At 51.3% G+C, this 12,194-nt stretch overlaps 1 pseudogene; it reads right to left on the bottom strand.

Moving 5' to 3' along the window:
* Positions 1 to 387: 387 nt before the first annotated feature.
* Positions 388 to 12,194, bottom strand: part of LOC119310508 — a 69,558-nt pseudogene continuing 57,751 nt past the window's right edge.

Genomic DNA, 12,194 nt, shown 5'->3' with positions numbered 1-12,194 from the left:
GGATTCGGCCCGGAGCTTGTTCTGGCTGGTCGGGGATGAGGTGCCAGTGCTCAGGCTCTGCTTGGTGCCGCGCGTCCTTCGTGCGGTGGAGGGCTGCCGTTGCCGGGGCGACGGCCCCGGATTTGATGGTGGCGGCTTCGGCCAGGGGGCGGTGAGTGCCTGGTCGTGGTGGATCGAGGGATCCCGCGGCCAGATCAGAGTCGAACGGTGGGCGCGCCCAGGTTCTAGCAGCGCTGCGGCTGCTGGCCTGATGGTTGCGCAGGCGGCCTCAACGGGGGTGGGCACTGGCTGGAGGTGCTCCCCTTGGTGCTCTGCGAGGTTTGATGGGCGGCGGTTCGTGGTCGGCCGGTTCGGGTAGTTGGTGGTCAAGCTTCACCGGGAGAAATCCTATCTCCCTCCTTTGCGGGAGACGGCGACGGCGACGTCCGCGGGCGTCGCGTTCTTTCTTGGAAGCGTCGCTGCTGTGTGCTGCTCCTCCCCTCTCCCCGTGGCCTTGGCTCCAGAAGGAAACCTCAGATCTGCGCGATTGGGAGATGAAGGCGTCTTCACGTCTTCTTCCTCCTTGGGGGCATCGTCTCGGAGCCGACTACAACTAGAGACTAGTGGTTGGCGGCATCTTCGCCACGGTGGATGGCAGCATCTTCGCCGCGTGGTTTGCTGAGGCGGTCGTTCGTGGGCGTGGATCTCTGTTTGGCAACGATGATGGCGTCAAGAGGAGCTTGGGTCGCGGCTCGGACTTCGGTAGTCAGATCTTCCCGGCGTGTCCGAGGTGCTTCTCCATGGGTTGCCTGGTTGCTTTGAAGTCGGAGCTGTGCTGGAGCGAGTCCAGGTGATGACGATGATAGACACTCGATGGTCGGGAGGCACGGTTGGCGCAAGTCCTGCATATTTCCCGGGCGATGCCTGTCGTCAAAGTCGGAGCTGTCAGTTGTTCGTGCGTGTGGCCATCTGTTGGCACGTGCCGTCGTGGCTTATGTTCCATGTCGGTGGCTAGGTTGGCCGGTGATGCCCATGTCTTTATGGGTTGGGTTGTATCGGTTTTAGCCCGGTTTTCCGTCAATTAATCGGGCAATTCTCACTTCTTCTTAATCAATGAAAATGGCATGTCTTTTGCCTTGTTTCAAAAAAAAACTTGTTAGCAAACTCGTAAGAAATTGTGTTGAGATACTACGAGCTGCTCATGCCGTTGTTATTTGTTTGGTTTTCTACATGTACATACACGTGTCAACAGGCACAGTAACCACAGTTAGAGCGAACCAACCTGTGGTTGGATGGTTAGAGGGACTGTGGTATCCCCAGCCCATCAGAGTTCAAATCCTGGTGCTCGCATTTATTCCTGGATTTATTTCAGGATTTCCGGCGATGCGCATTCAATGGGAGGAGACGTTCCCGTCGACGACGAGGTGCCTACGGTGACTTCGTAAATTTCAAGATGATATGCCGGCTCAGTCTTTCGGATCTGCTCATAGGGGTAGGGTGTGCATGTATGCGTTCATAGGGGTGAATGTATGCGCGTGTATATGAGCGCTTGTGTCTGTACTGATGTTTAAAAAAAACCACAGTTAGAGAACTAAACTGGGAGCCTAGCCTAGCTACGTCGGAACTGCATGGGCGCACCGGCCGTCACGTACCCCCCCTCCCCCCTCCGGCTGGCCTATTCTGCTCACCCGGCAACGTCCTGGTGGGCGTGTAGGCCGGAGATGGCATCGGAGCTCGCACCACCGTGTCCTCTACCTCCTCGTCCCCCGCCGAGGTCCGGTCATTCCTCCGGTCGTACCGCTGCACCACGAGCACGGACGCCGTCGCCGAGAACTCTGTTGTCGCCAGGTAGCTCCCCACGGGTCCAAACTCCGGGCAGTCGGTCTTCTCCATCAGGGGTATCGCTTGCGCCGACCGCCCGGTCACCACCAGATTCTTCCCCCTCCCAAATGCCTTGATGGCCGCCGCCACCTCCAGCCTCTCCCGCGCCACCACCTCCTCGTAGCTCACCGACTCGCCGGGGACCACGTGCTTCTGTATGGCCTCCTCGTCGACGTCCGCGAGCTTCGCCGCCGCGGCAGCAGCCGCGCTGAAGCGTACCACGGTGAGCACGATACCGGGGTGCTCGGCCATGCGGGCGGCGTAGGCCAGTGCCTCGCGGTCGTCGGGCCCGCCGAAGGAGAGTAGGAGCATGGTGTAGGAGACGTCCGGCGCCGACACCTGCGCCATGCCGCCGAGCGCCCGGTCCACGAGGATTGCCACCGTGCACGGCGCCTTCCGGAGCACCCGCACATTCACGTGGTGGTACGGTCGGTCCACGCACGCCTTGTGAAACGAGGTGCTGAAGCGCATGCATCTGCAGGGGCACGCTGCATGTTAATATAGCCAGATGCGGCGGCGATAAGAGTACATGAGAAGTTAGGGTTTAGGTTAGGTAGAGATAGATTGCTTAAACTAACTACTAGGATCTTATCTCAATACCTAACCTATCCTAACAAGTTTACAAACACACACACGCCACAACTATCACGGTTTATACAATACCGTGACTACAACGTTTAACACTCCCCCTCAATCACAACTATCCAAGTTGAGATTGTGTCGAAAGGCCTCCAGCTGCCGCAACGATAATGGCTTGGTAAAGCCATCTGCCACTTGATCACCAGTAGACACAAACCGAATGTTTAAAAGCTTGTTTGCAACTCTTTCACGAACAAAGTGGTAATCGATCTCAATATGCTTTGTCCTCGCATGAAAAACAGGATTGGCAGAGAGATAAGTAGCCCCAAGATTGTCACACCAAAGAGAAGCTGCAGGTGAATGACGAATACTCAACTTTGTCAGTAAATTCTACACCCAAATAATTTCAGCAGTGGCATTAGCTAGGGCTTTATACTCAGCTTCTGTACTTGACCGAGACACAGTAGCTTGCTTGCGTGCACTCCAAGAAATCAGGTTACTTCCAAAGAAAACCGCAAAGCCTCCAGTGGATCGCCGATCATCAGGACAACCTGCCCAGTCTGCATATGAAAAAGCACTGACGAGTGTGGAATCTGACTTAGCAAGTTTGAGACCATGACTCTTGGTTGCTTGGAGATAACGAAGTATTCGTTTAACTGTTGTCCAATGGGTACTGGTAGGTGCATGCAAGAACTGACAAACCTTGCTTACTGAAAAACAGATGCCTGGTCTGGTTAAAGTCAAATACTGCAATGCTCCTACAACACTTCTGTACCTGGTTGAGTCTTCCGCCCCAAGCACCTCTCCATCATGAAGAGACAGCTTCTCTGACGTTGACAATGGAGTTGGAGAAGGTTTACAGCCTTTCATGCCCACTCGCTCAAGGATGTCATGCACATATTTTTCCTGAGATAAAATAATATCACTGCCCACACGTTTTACCTAAATGCCAAGGAAAAAATGAAGATCGCCCAAATCCTTGAGCGCAAAATCCATGCGGAGATCCTGAAGGAGAGCCTCAACTGCTCGAGAGGAGGAGCTGGTGACGATGATATCATCAACGTAAATAAGCATAAAAATAGTGACTCCATGCCGATGATAAAAGAACAATGAGGTATCTCCTTTGGATGCAGCAAAACTAAGGGACTGTAACTTGGAGTACAAACGATAATACCACGCTCTAGGTGCTTGTTTCAAACCATAGATTGCTTTATCAAGCTTGCAAACGTGCCGTGGTAAAGTTGAACTTTCATACCCAGGAGGCTGCTTCATATACACTTCTTCTTCCAGAACACCATGCAAAAACGCGTTCTTTACATCTAGTTGTCGTATGCACCAATTGCTAGATATTGCAACAGAAAGAATCAAGCGAATAGTAGCAACTTTTACCACAGGGCTAAAGGTATCCTCATAATCAATTCCGTACCTTTGCTTAAACCCTTTGGCCACAAGACGTGCCTTATACCTGTCTATCGTGCCATCAGACTTGCGTTTTACCTTGTACACCCATTTGCAGTCAATCACGTTTCTCCCTCTGACCGGTGCCACCAAGTGCCATGTCTTGTTTGCCACAAGCGCTGAAAATTCTTCATCCATGGCCTGCCTCCACTTGGGATCACCAAGAGCATCATGGAGGTTCTTTGGTTCACCTGTGGCACAGAAAGAGCCCCAACAAACACAACCATCATTATATACCTTGGGTTTTGCAATACCACTCTGAGACCGAGTATGTGATCGGGCAGGAGGAGGAGGAGCTGGTCGAGCTTGCTGTATTTGGAGACGATTATGTGTAGAGGAAACAGCAGAATCAGATGCAGAAGATCCCAAATCCTCTGTCTGCAGCGAACCAGGAGGATCTGGTGCGGCAGCCAAGGACACGCTGCCACTTGGCAGTTCTGAGTTGGCGGGTGTGGAGGGGAACCGCGTCGCGCTGGGAGCCACACGCCCCGCCTCGCCGGCAGCGCCAGGGGCCGCACGCCCCGCCTCGTGGGCAGCGCCAGGGGCCGCACGCCTGGTCGGTCCGCTCGGGGACCGCACGCCATCCAACGCGGGCCCACGTGGAGGCAGCAAATTAGGGCGCCTGCCAGTGGACGCGGAGCCCGGTGTGGATTCGCCTGGCGCTGCGGGCGCGGATCCCGCGGTGGATTCGCCTGCGGCTGCTATAGGCACCGATCCCACGGCCGATTCGCCTGGCGCGGCTGATCCCGAGGCCACCTGAGGATCCTCTGCAGCCGCTGCATGCAAGTTGTCATTTTCCTGCATAAAATCAAACGAATTTTCACCAAAATCCTCAACGTTTGGCTGCCCTGTTTCCTGCACACTTTCAGCATGGGCATTAGCATTAGACACGGACACATCGTCAGCAGCAAAATCAGCTCCCCCGTGAGCAATGTTAGGAGATGGCAGTAGATGAGAGGGTAGAAGAAGCAATTCTTTGCGGAGTTGGGCACCGGCGTTGGAGTGGAGACTTGCGAAGGGAAAAACTTGCTCATCAAAGACAACGTCACGTGAAACATAGGCACGACCAGAGGAGATATCAAGACACTTGTAGCCCTTATGGAGAGTACTGTACCCTAGGAAGGCACATTGTTTGGATCGAAACTCAAGTTTGTGCTTGTTGAACGGGCGCAAGTTTGGCCAAACGGCACACCCAAAGATACGAAGAAAGGAGTAGTTGGGCTTGGTGCCAAATAGTCGTTCTAGAGGAGTTTGGTTCTTGATAACTTTACTTGGGACGCGATTTATAAGATAGACCGCGGTGAGAAATGCTTCGTCCCGAAACTTGAGTGGCATAAATGCATGGGCGAGCAAAGAAAGGCCAACTTCTACGATGTGTCTATGTTTCCGCTCGGCAGAGCCATTCTATTGATGAGCATGTGGGCAAAAAACGTGGTGTGTGATGCCAATGTGTTCAAAAAAGGAGTTCAACCGTTGGCACTCCCCACCCCAATCGGTTTGCATGGCAATGATCTTACGATCAAATAGACGTTCAACATGAGCTTGGAAAAGACGAAATTTTTCAAAGACATCAGATTTATTTTTGAGCAAATATATCCAACTAAACTTGCTGAAATCATCAATAAAACTGACATAGTATTTCTGTCTTCCTACAGAGACGGGTCCAGGACCCCAAACATCTGAAAAAATAAGCTCTAAAGGAGCTGTGGACTCACTAGTTGAACGAGAATAAGGTAACTGATGGCTCTTGGCCATCTGACATGCATCACACACTAGGAGGTGATCTTGTTTATTTGAAACAGGAAGGTTGAAGTCGCGAAGAATCTTTTGAACTACTGGAAAGGCTGGGTGCCCTAGGCGTTTGTGCCCTCGAGACGTGGATGGTTTGATGGCAGCAAGGGCTTGGCGTTGGGGAGCACTCTGCTGTCCGGTCACGGGGAACAACCCCCACCTACTCTTGTTTTGAAGGATTGTTCTCCGGGTAGCCTGATCCTTGACAAGAAAGAATTCAGGGTGATGTTCAATGAAAACATCATTATCTCTCATAAGATTATAACCTGAAAGAAGGCTCTGGTCGGCACTAGGAGCATGAAGTATGTTGTTTAACTGTAGAGAACCGGAGGGAGTAGATAATACCGAATGACCAATGTGTTCTATGTCCATACCTTGCCCACTTCTGTGTGGATTTGGTCGGTGCCGGTGTAGCGATCGCGAACAGCTAGCTTTTCCAACTCCCCGGTGACATGATCAGTAGCGCCGGTGTCAAGATACCAATTAGTATCAACACCATAGGAGTGGGCAGAGTTGGCGGAGCGAGGATTGCCACCGCCGCCGCCGCCACCACGCCCACCGCCGCCGCGTCCGCCGCCACCACCGCCACCTGCGGGGTTGCGTACGTTGTTGTTGTAGCTTTTGTCGTAGCGTTTCCTGCAGCGCCACGCACCATGGCCTTCCTCCTTGCTGATTTGGCAGCGCTCGCGGTCACCGCGCTCACCGCGGTCACCACCTTACTGGCGCGGCGCACCGCCGCCTGAGTTGTCGTTGTAGTTGCCCCCGTTGTAGCCTCCGCGTCCACCACCCTGACCGCCGCGTCCGCCGCCGTAGCCACCTCGACCACCCTTTGCGGCGAGGTTGACGGAGTGATGGGCGGTGTAGGCGGCATGCTGGGCGGCGGTCGGAGACTTAGCGGCGAGCAGTAGCGAGAAGAGCTCGCTGAGGCCGATCGGGTGATCGGTGATGGCGCGCATGGAGATGGCGGTGACGAAGCCGTTGTAGTCGGGCTCATGCATGAGCCCCTCCAGGATGTGCGAGACAACGTCGTCTTCATCCAGCGGTTTCCCTGCAGCAGCTAGCTCGTCGGCGAGCCCCTTCATCTTGGTGAAGTAGGCGGCAGCGGAGAGGTCGCCCTTGTGTGCGTTCCCGATCGCAGAACGAAGCTGTATCTGGCGCGCCCGGGACTGGGCAGAAAAACTTTCCACCAGGGCTTGCCAGACTCCGGTGGCGGTGGTGTGGTTGGAAACCTGCATCAGAACCTCGCGGGATAGAGAGGCGAGCAAGAAGGTAAGCACCTGCTGATCTTGAGTGACCCAGATCGCGTGTTCTGGGTTGGGCGTCTCGGTGATCTCCTTCTTCCCGGCGTTGTCCTTCTCGGTGACGATGACAGCGGCGGGCTCCTTGATCGAGCCGTCAAGGTAGCTCGTCATCGCCGCGGCCCTAACGTGCGGGAGCACTTGAGTCTTCCACACAAGAAAGTTTTCGCGGGTAAGCTTTTCGGTGATGGTGTGGCCGAGGGAGGCGAGGGAAGGCATAGCCATGGCGTGGGAGGAAGAGGAGGACGACATGATCTAGATGTATGGAAGAATTAGGCTCTGTATACCATGTGCAACGAGGTGGTGAAGCGCATGCATCTGCAGGGGCGCGCTGCATGTTAATATAGCCAGGCGGCGATAGGAGTACATGAGAAGTTAGGGTTTAGGTTAGGTAGAGATAGATCGCTTAAACTAACTACTAGGATCTTATCTCAATACCTAACCTATCCTAACAAGTTTACAAACACACACCACAACTATCACGGTTTATACAATACCGTGACTACAACGTTTAACACGCCTCCATCGCCCCGTCGTGGCAGAGTATCTTGTGGAACGGGAGCACGATGACGGCGGCGCGTTTTTGCACGCCGGAGTTGATGATGTCCTCGTGGATGGTGGCCAGGTCGGAGATGGCCGTCATCGGCTTCACCGTCACGGCGCTCAGCCTCTGGAACGCCTCGAATGCCACCTGCACCTCCTCGCCGCCCGCGTCCTTCCGCCCGAGCCGGCCCGAGAACGGCAAGCCGTTGCGGCGCGCGCGCTGCACCATGGTGATCGCCGACGACCGCTCCGAGAGCTCCACCAGGTGCATGGCGTACATGGTGAGCTTGCTCCGCCGCGTGCCACGCGACGCCTCCACCAGGTTGATAAGCGTCGGGATGCCCCGGCTGGCGTGGAAGCACGCGAGCACCCGCAGCTCGCTGTCGGCATCAGCTTCATCGCGCTCCACGGTGCGGTGCGTGTACGACGCTTGCCGCCGGGCCGGCTTGTACACGGCGGTGACGGCCGGCGTCGTCAGGAAGGTGGTGACGAGCGCCATGAGCACGAGGATGGCGAATGCCTCCTCGTTGAGGACCTTGCGGTCGCGGCCGATGTTGAGCACGATGAGCTCCACGAGCCCCTTGGTGTTCATCATGAGCCCCAGCGCCACCGCCTCGCGCACCGGCACCCGCATCAGCAGCGCTGTGAGCACTGTGCCGCCGATCTTGCCGACGCACGCCGTCATGATGACGAGCACGAGGAGCCCCCACGACTTGGCGCCGGTGATGGTGGCCACATTCGTCTTGAGCCCGCTGGAAACGAAGTAGAGCGGCAGGAACAGCGACGACACGATGTCTTCGATCTTCTCGGTGAGCGCGCTGGCGAAGGCGCCTTCCTTGGGGACCATCACGCCGATGACGAACGTGCCGAACAGCGCGTGGATGCCGATGGTGTCGGTGGCGAGTCCGGCAGCAAGAATGATGGCCATGGCGCCGCAGACAAACGACTCCTTGACCGGCTCACCTTCGGGGGACCGGCGCGCCATGTACAGGAGCAGCGGCCTGACGAGCTGGGTGGCGAGGCCAACGAAGGCGGCGCCGCAGAGGAGCACGTAGATCGACACGAACGGCGAGCCGTTGCCCGAGCAGTATCCACGCCGTGATGTCGTTCACGGCGGCCGCCGACATGGCCATGCGGCCGATCTCGGTGGTGAGGAGCTTGAGCTCGGCGAGGATGCGGGCGAGCACGGGGAAGGCCGTGATGGAGAGTGCGACGCCCATGAAGACGATGAACGGGACACACGGGGCGTCGGGCGCGATGGCGGCCCGGAGCACGAGGGAGGAGCCGACGCCGAGCGCGAAGGGGAGGGACATGCCGGCCACGGCGATGGCCAGGGCGCGGCGGCCGCTGCGGTGGAGCGACGCCGGGTCCAGCTCCAGGCCGACGAGGAAGAGGAAGAAGAGCAGGCCGATGGCTGCCAGCGTGTCGAGCACCTTGAGGCTCTCCCTGGGGAAGACGTTGTGGAGGAAGACCTTGCTCCGGCCGAGCGCCGACGGCCCGAGGAGGACGCCGCCCTGCATTTCGCCACCAGTTGCAGTAACATTAACACGAGCTTGCATTGCTATAAGCGGAGATAGATGACCATGATGTAGTAGAAATTCTGATCAAGTGATTTGATTGATTTGACAGTGCTCGAGCAATGAAAATCTACTTTGATTCCATAGGTGAAATGGACTAATTCCCGATTAATTTGGACATTACCAACACCATTGAACTACAAACGCACAAATGCACAAACACACCAGTTACACTGCAATTAGACGGTGGTGTCGTCTGAAAATCAGGCTTTGGCGTGCATCTTTTGAAACGATACTAATTAACTTAACTATTTTCCTGCACCAGCTTGGCAGTGTGCTTTATACTCCCTCCGTCCAGAAATACTTGTCCAAGGAATGGATGTATTTAGATGTGTTTTAGTTTTAGAGACATCCATTTGTATCCATTTCTACGACAAGTATTTCCAGACAGAGGAGTATATAAAGCGAGGTGAAAGAATTTTTTGATAAATAATCAAGTTAGCTTTAAACAAAAGTCATAAACTATTTTTGGCTCCTATTAAAATAGCACCTAATGTTTCTGAAAAATTTAGGAACAAATAATTCAGGTAATATCTGGGGCCAGAGTATCCACTCATAATTTTGATTTAAAACTTGGACCCTGATAAGTGCCTGATGTGTGGCACGAGCACATGGCAACCTTGAACGTTTTTTATGACAAATTTAATGACACGAGGATGACAAATTTAGTTGTCAAGCATGACAACTTTTGTACCTCGGTTTAGTTGTCAAGAATGAACACACCAGCCACCCTCCAATTAGACGGTGGTGTCGTATGAAAATCAAACTTTGGCGTGCATCTTTTGAAGCAACACCAATTAAGTTAACTTTAAGCGGAAGTCAGAATTTAGTGAACATGGTTCCACATACACCCTTTATGAATTGTAAATTAAAAAAAATACTAGAAAAGATAAAAAAATCGAATAATTTTTGTAACATACATAGTCGACTCATATACTCGCATATGAAGTTTCATGAAGAAATGACATCTATGATATTCTAGGCAAAAATGACAAAATCGACGCTATATTAAAAAACGTTGCTTGCTGAATAGTAGGGACCTGATTGTATTTTCTTCACTAAGGACACCACGAGTATCTTTCCTTCATGAAACTTCACACATAAGTAGAATGGTCGACCAAGTTTGATAATCCAAAAAATTCAGAATCTTTTGAATTTTCCAGTATTTGTTTTGAATTTAATATTCACATGGGCGTGTGTGGAACCATTTTCACCTGTGTATTTTCGTATTTTTGGCTCCTACGATCATAACTTGAGAAACGAGAATAAAATACTCCTTCCGTTCACTATTAAAATAGATGATATAGACATTTCAATATGGACTACATACAGGTTGAAATGATTGAACAAATGCACTAAAATGTGTTTATATATGGTCAAATTAGGAAAAAAAAGGTTCGAACATCTTATAATTGGAACCGAGAGAACATCGCGTAATGTTTCTTAAAAAATTCAGGAAAAAGTCCGTGTACTATCTGGGGCCAGAGTATCCACGTACAATTCTTTTTGGTTTAAAACTTTGACAATTCACTACCAATACCCAAGAAAATATGTTACTTCTTTTCCTCATATGACTCAAATACACGTATTTTAAGCCAAATTCGCAAGAATAAACTTCACTCTAAAAAAACAGAGTTTTTGGAAACTTAAGGTAATAATTTGTCTTTCCAAAAGCAGTTCGATGAAAAAATAGATAGTAGTATAACTTAATAATTTAGGGGAGGAGGGAGCTGAACTTTTCATCTCCACAATGCACATGGAGTGTTTGTACTAGTAAAATTTTGTATATATACATTTTGTGTGTTGCTATGAATATAAACTTTAGTTTGTATTTAACTTAGTTGTATAAATTTTGGCATTGGTTGAGATCAAACCTCAGTGGATAGTTGTCGGACCAAATTTTTTTTTATTGTAGGTGAAAATTTCTTTCTCGGATTTAGAAAATAGCTACAACTCACATATTTCTCAAAATCCTTATTTTTAAACTAATTTTACTTCTTAATGGTAATTAGGTAGTATTGCATTTGGCTTCCCTACTTACAGTACTAATTATGTGAGTATGTGAAGCACTAACTCAATTACTGGTAGTATATATTACTAGCACTCCAAAATTAGGCAAAGACAAAAGTAGAAGATGTCTAATTATGGGAAGGGGAGTTCTTTCTAGCTATAAACCCGGGTATATTCCCTCTGAGAAAAAGTTTGACACTCTGAATATCCCCCCCAAAGATCAGCTTAATGAAAACTCATGTCTCTGCTGAAATAACATACTCATAATACAATGTACCCCAGTGAAATTAACAGTGATAGGATAGATGGGCACACTCTGTTTTTACACTTGCAAAGCATACAAGTGAAGTTTGTTTATGAATTTCCACCTGTGCACAAAAACTAGCAACAGAGGGAAAAAGGAACACAACTGTGGAGAATTTTCCTCCACAACTACTTCGTCTGTCCCATAATGCAAGTGCGTATTTTACACTAGTACTGTTCAAAGTGCTACTCAGAAGATCATTAATTACTACTTAAGTTAGTACCTAATGATCCTTTAACTAGCAAGATTTGATGGATGAATGCCCATGGAGCTGCAAATGATCATTCATTAATTGAAGCTATCCAACAACCTTCCCCTCTCGCTAGGGCACCTGTCCTCTCGTGCGACTCTCTGTCGCCGTTGAGACCTCCACTCTGTAACCTCTCCTCCCTCCGACGTGACTCTCCTACCCTCTGTCTTTCATTCGGGCTGACTACGGGACAACCTAGCGTTGCTTCCAGGCTTGGCGAGTCAGTAGGGTTAGGGTTTTGCTTGCGGCTCGGGTCTCCTAGGGTTTTGCGATGGCAGGTGTTGCTTCAGCTTCGGCTGTGAAGGAGGAAAAGGAACTTGCAGATCTGATGGAAGAGCTGGGCATTGTAGATGAGGAAATTGATGATCTGATCTATGAGGATGAGGTCCCCGATGATTCTCCTGATCCACGCTGGCTAGCAATCGGTAAGGTTCATACATCTAAGGAGTATGGAGATTTCTGGTTCTACAAGATATGAGGAGTGCATGGGATCTTGCGAAATATGTTAAATTCCGATCGTTGGG

Source organism: Triticum dicoccoides, chromosome 5B (assembly GCF_002162155.2).
Source record: "Triticum dicoccoides isolate Atlit2015 ecotype Zavitan chromosome 5B, WEW_v2.0, whole genome shotgun sequence".
NCBI lineage: Eukaryota > Viridiplantae > Streptophyta > Magnoliopsida > Poales > Poaceae > Triticum > Triticum dicoccoides.
This window is presented reverse-complemented; position numbering and strand designations above follow the sequence as displayed.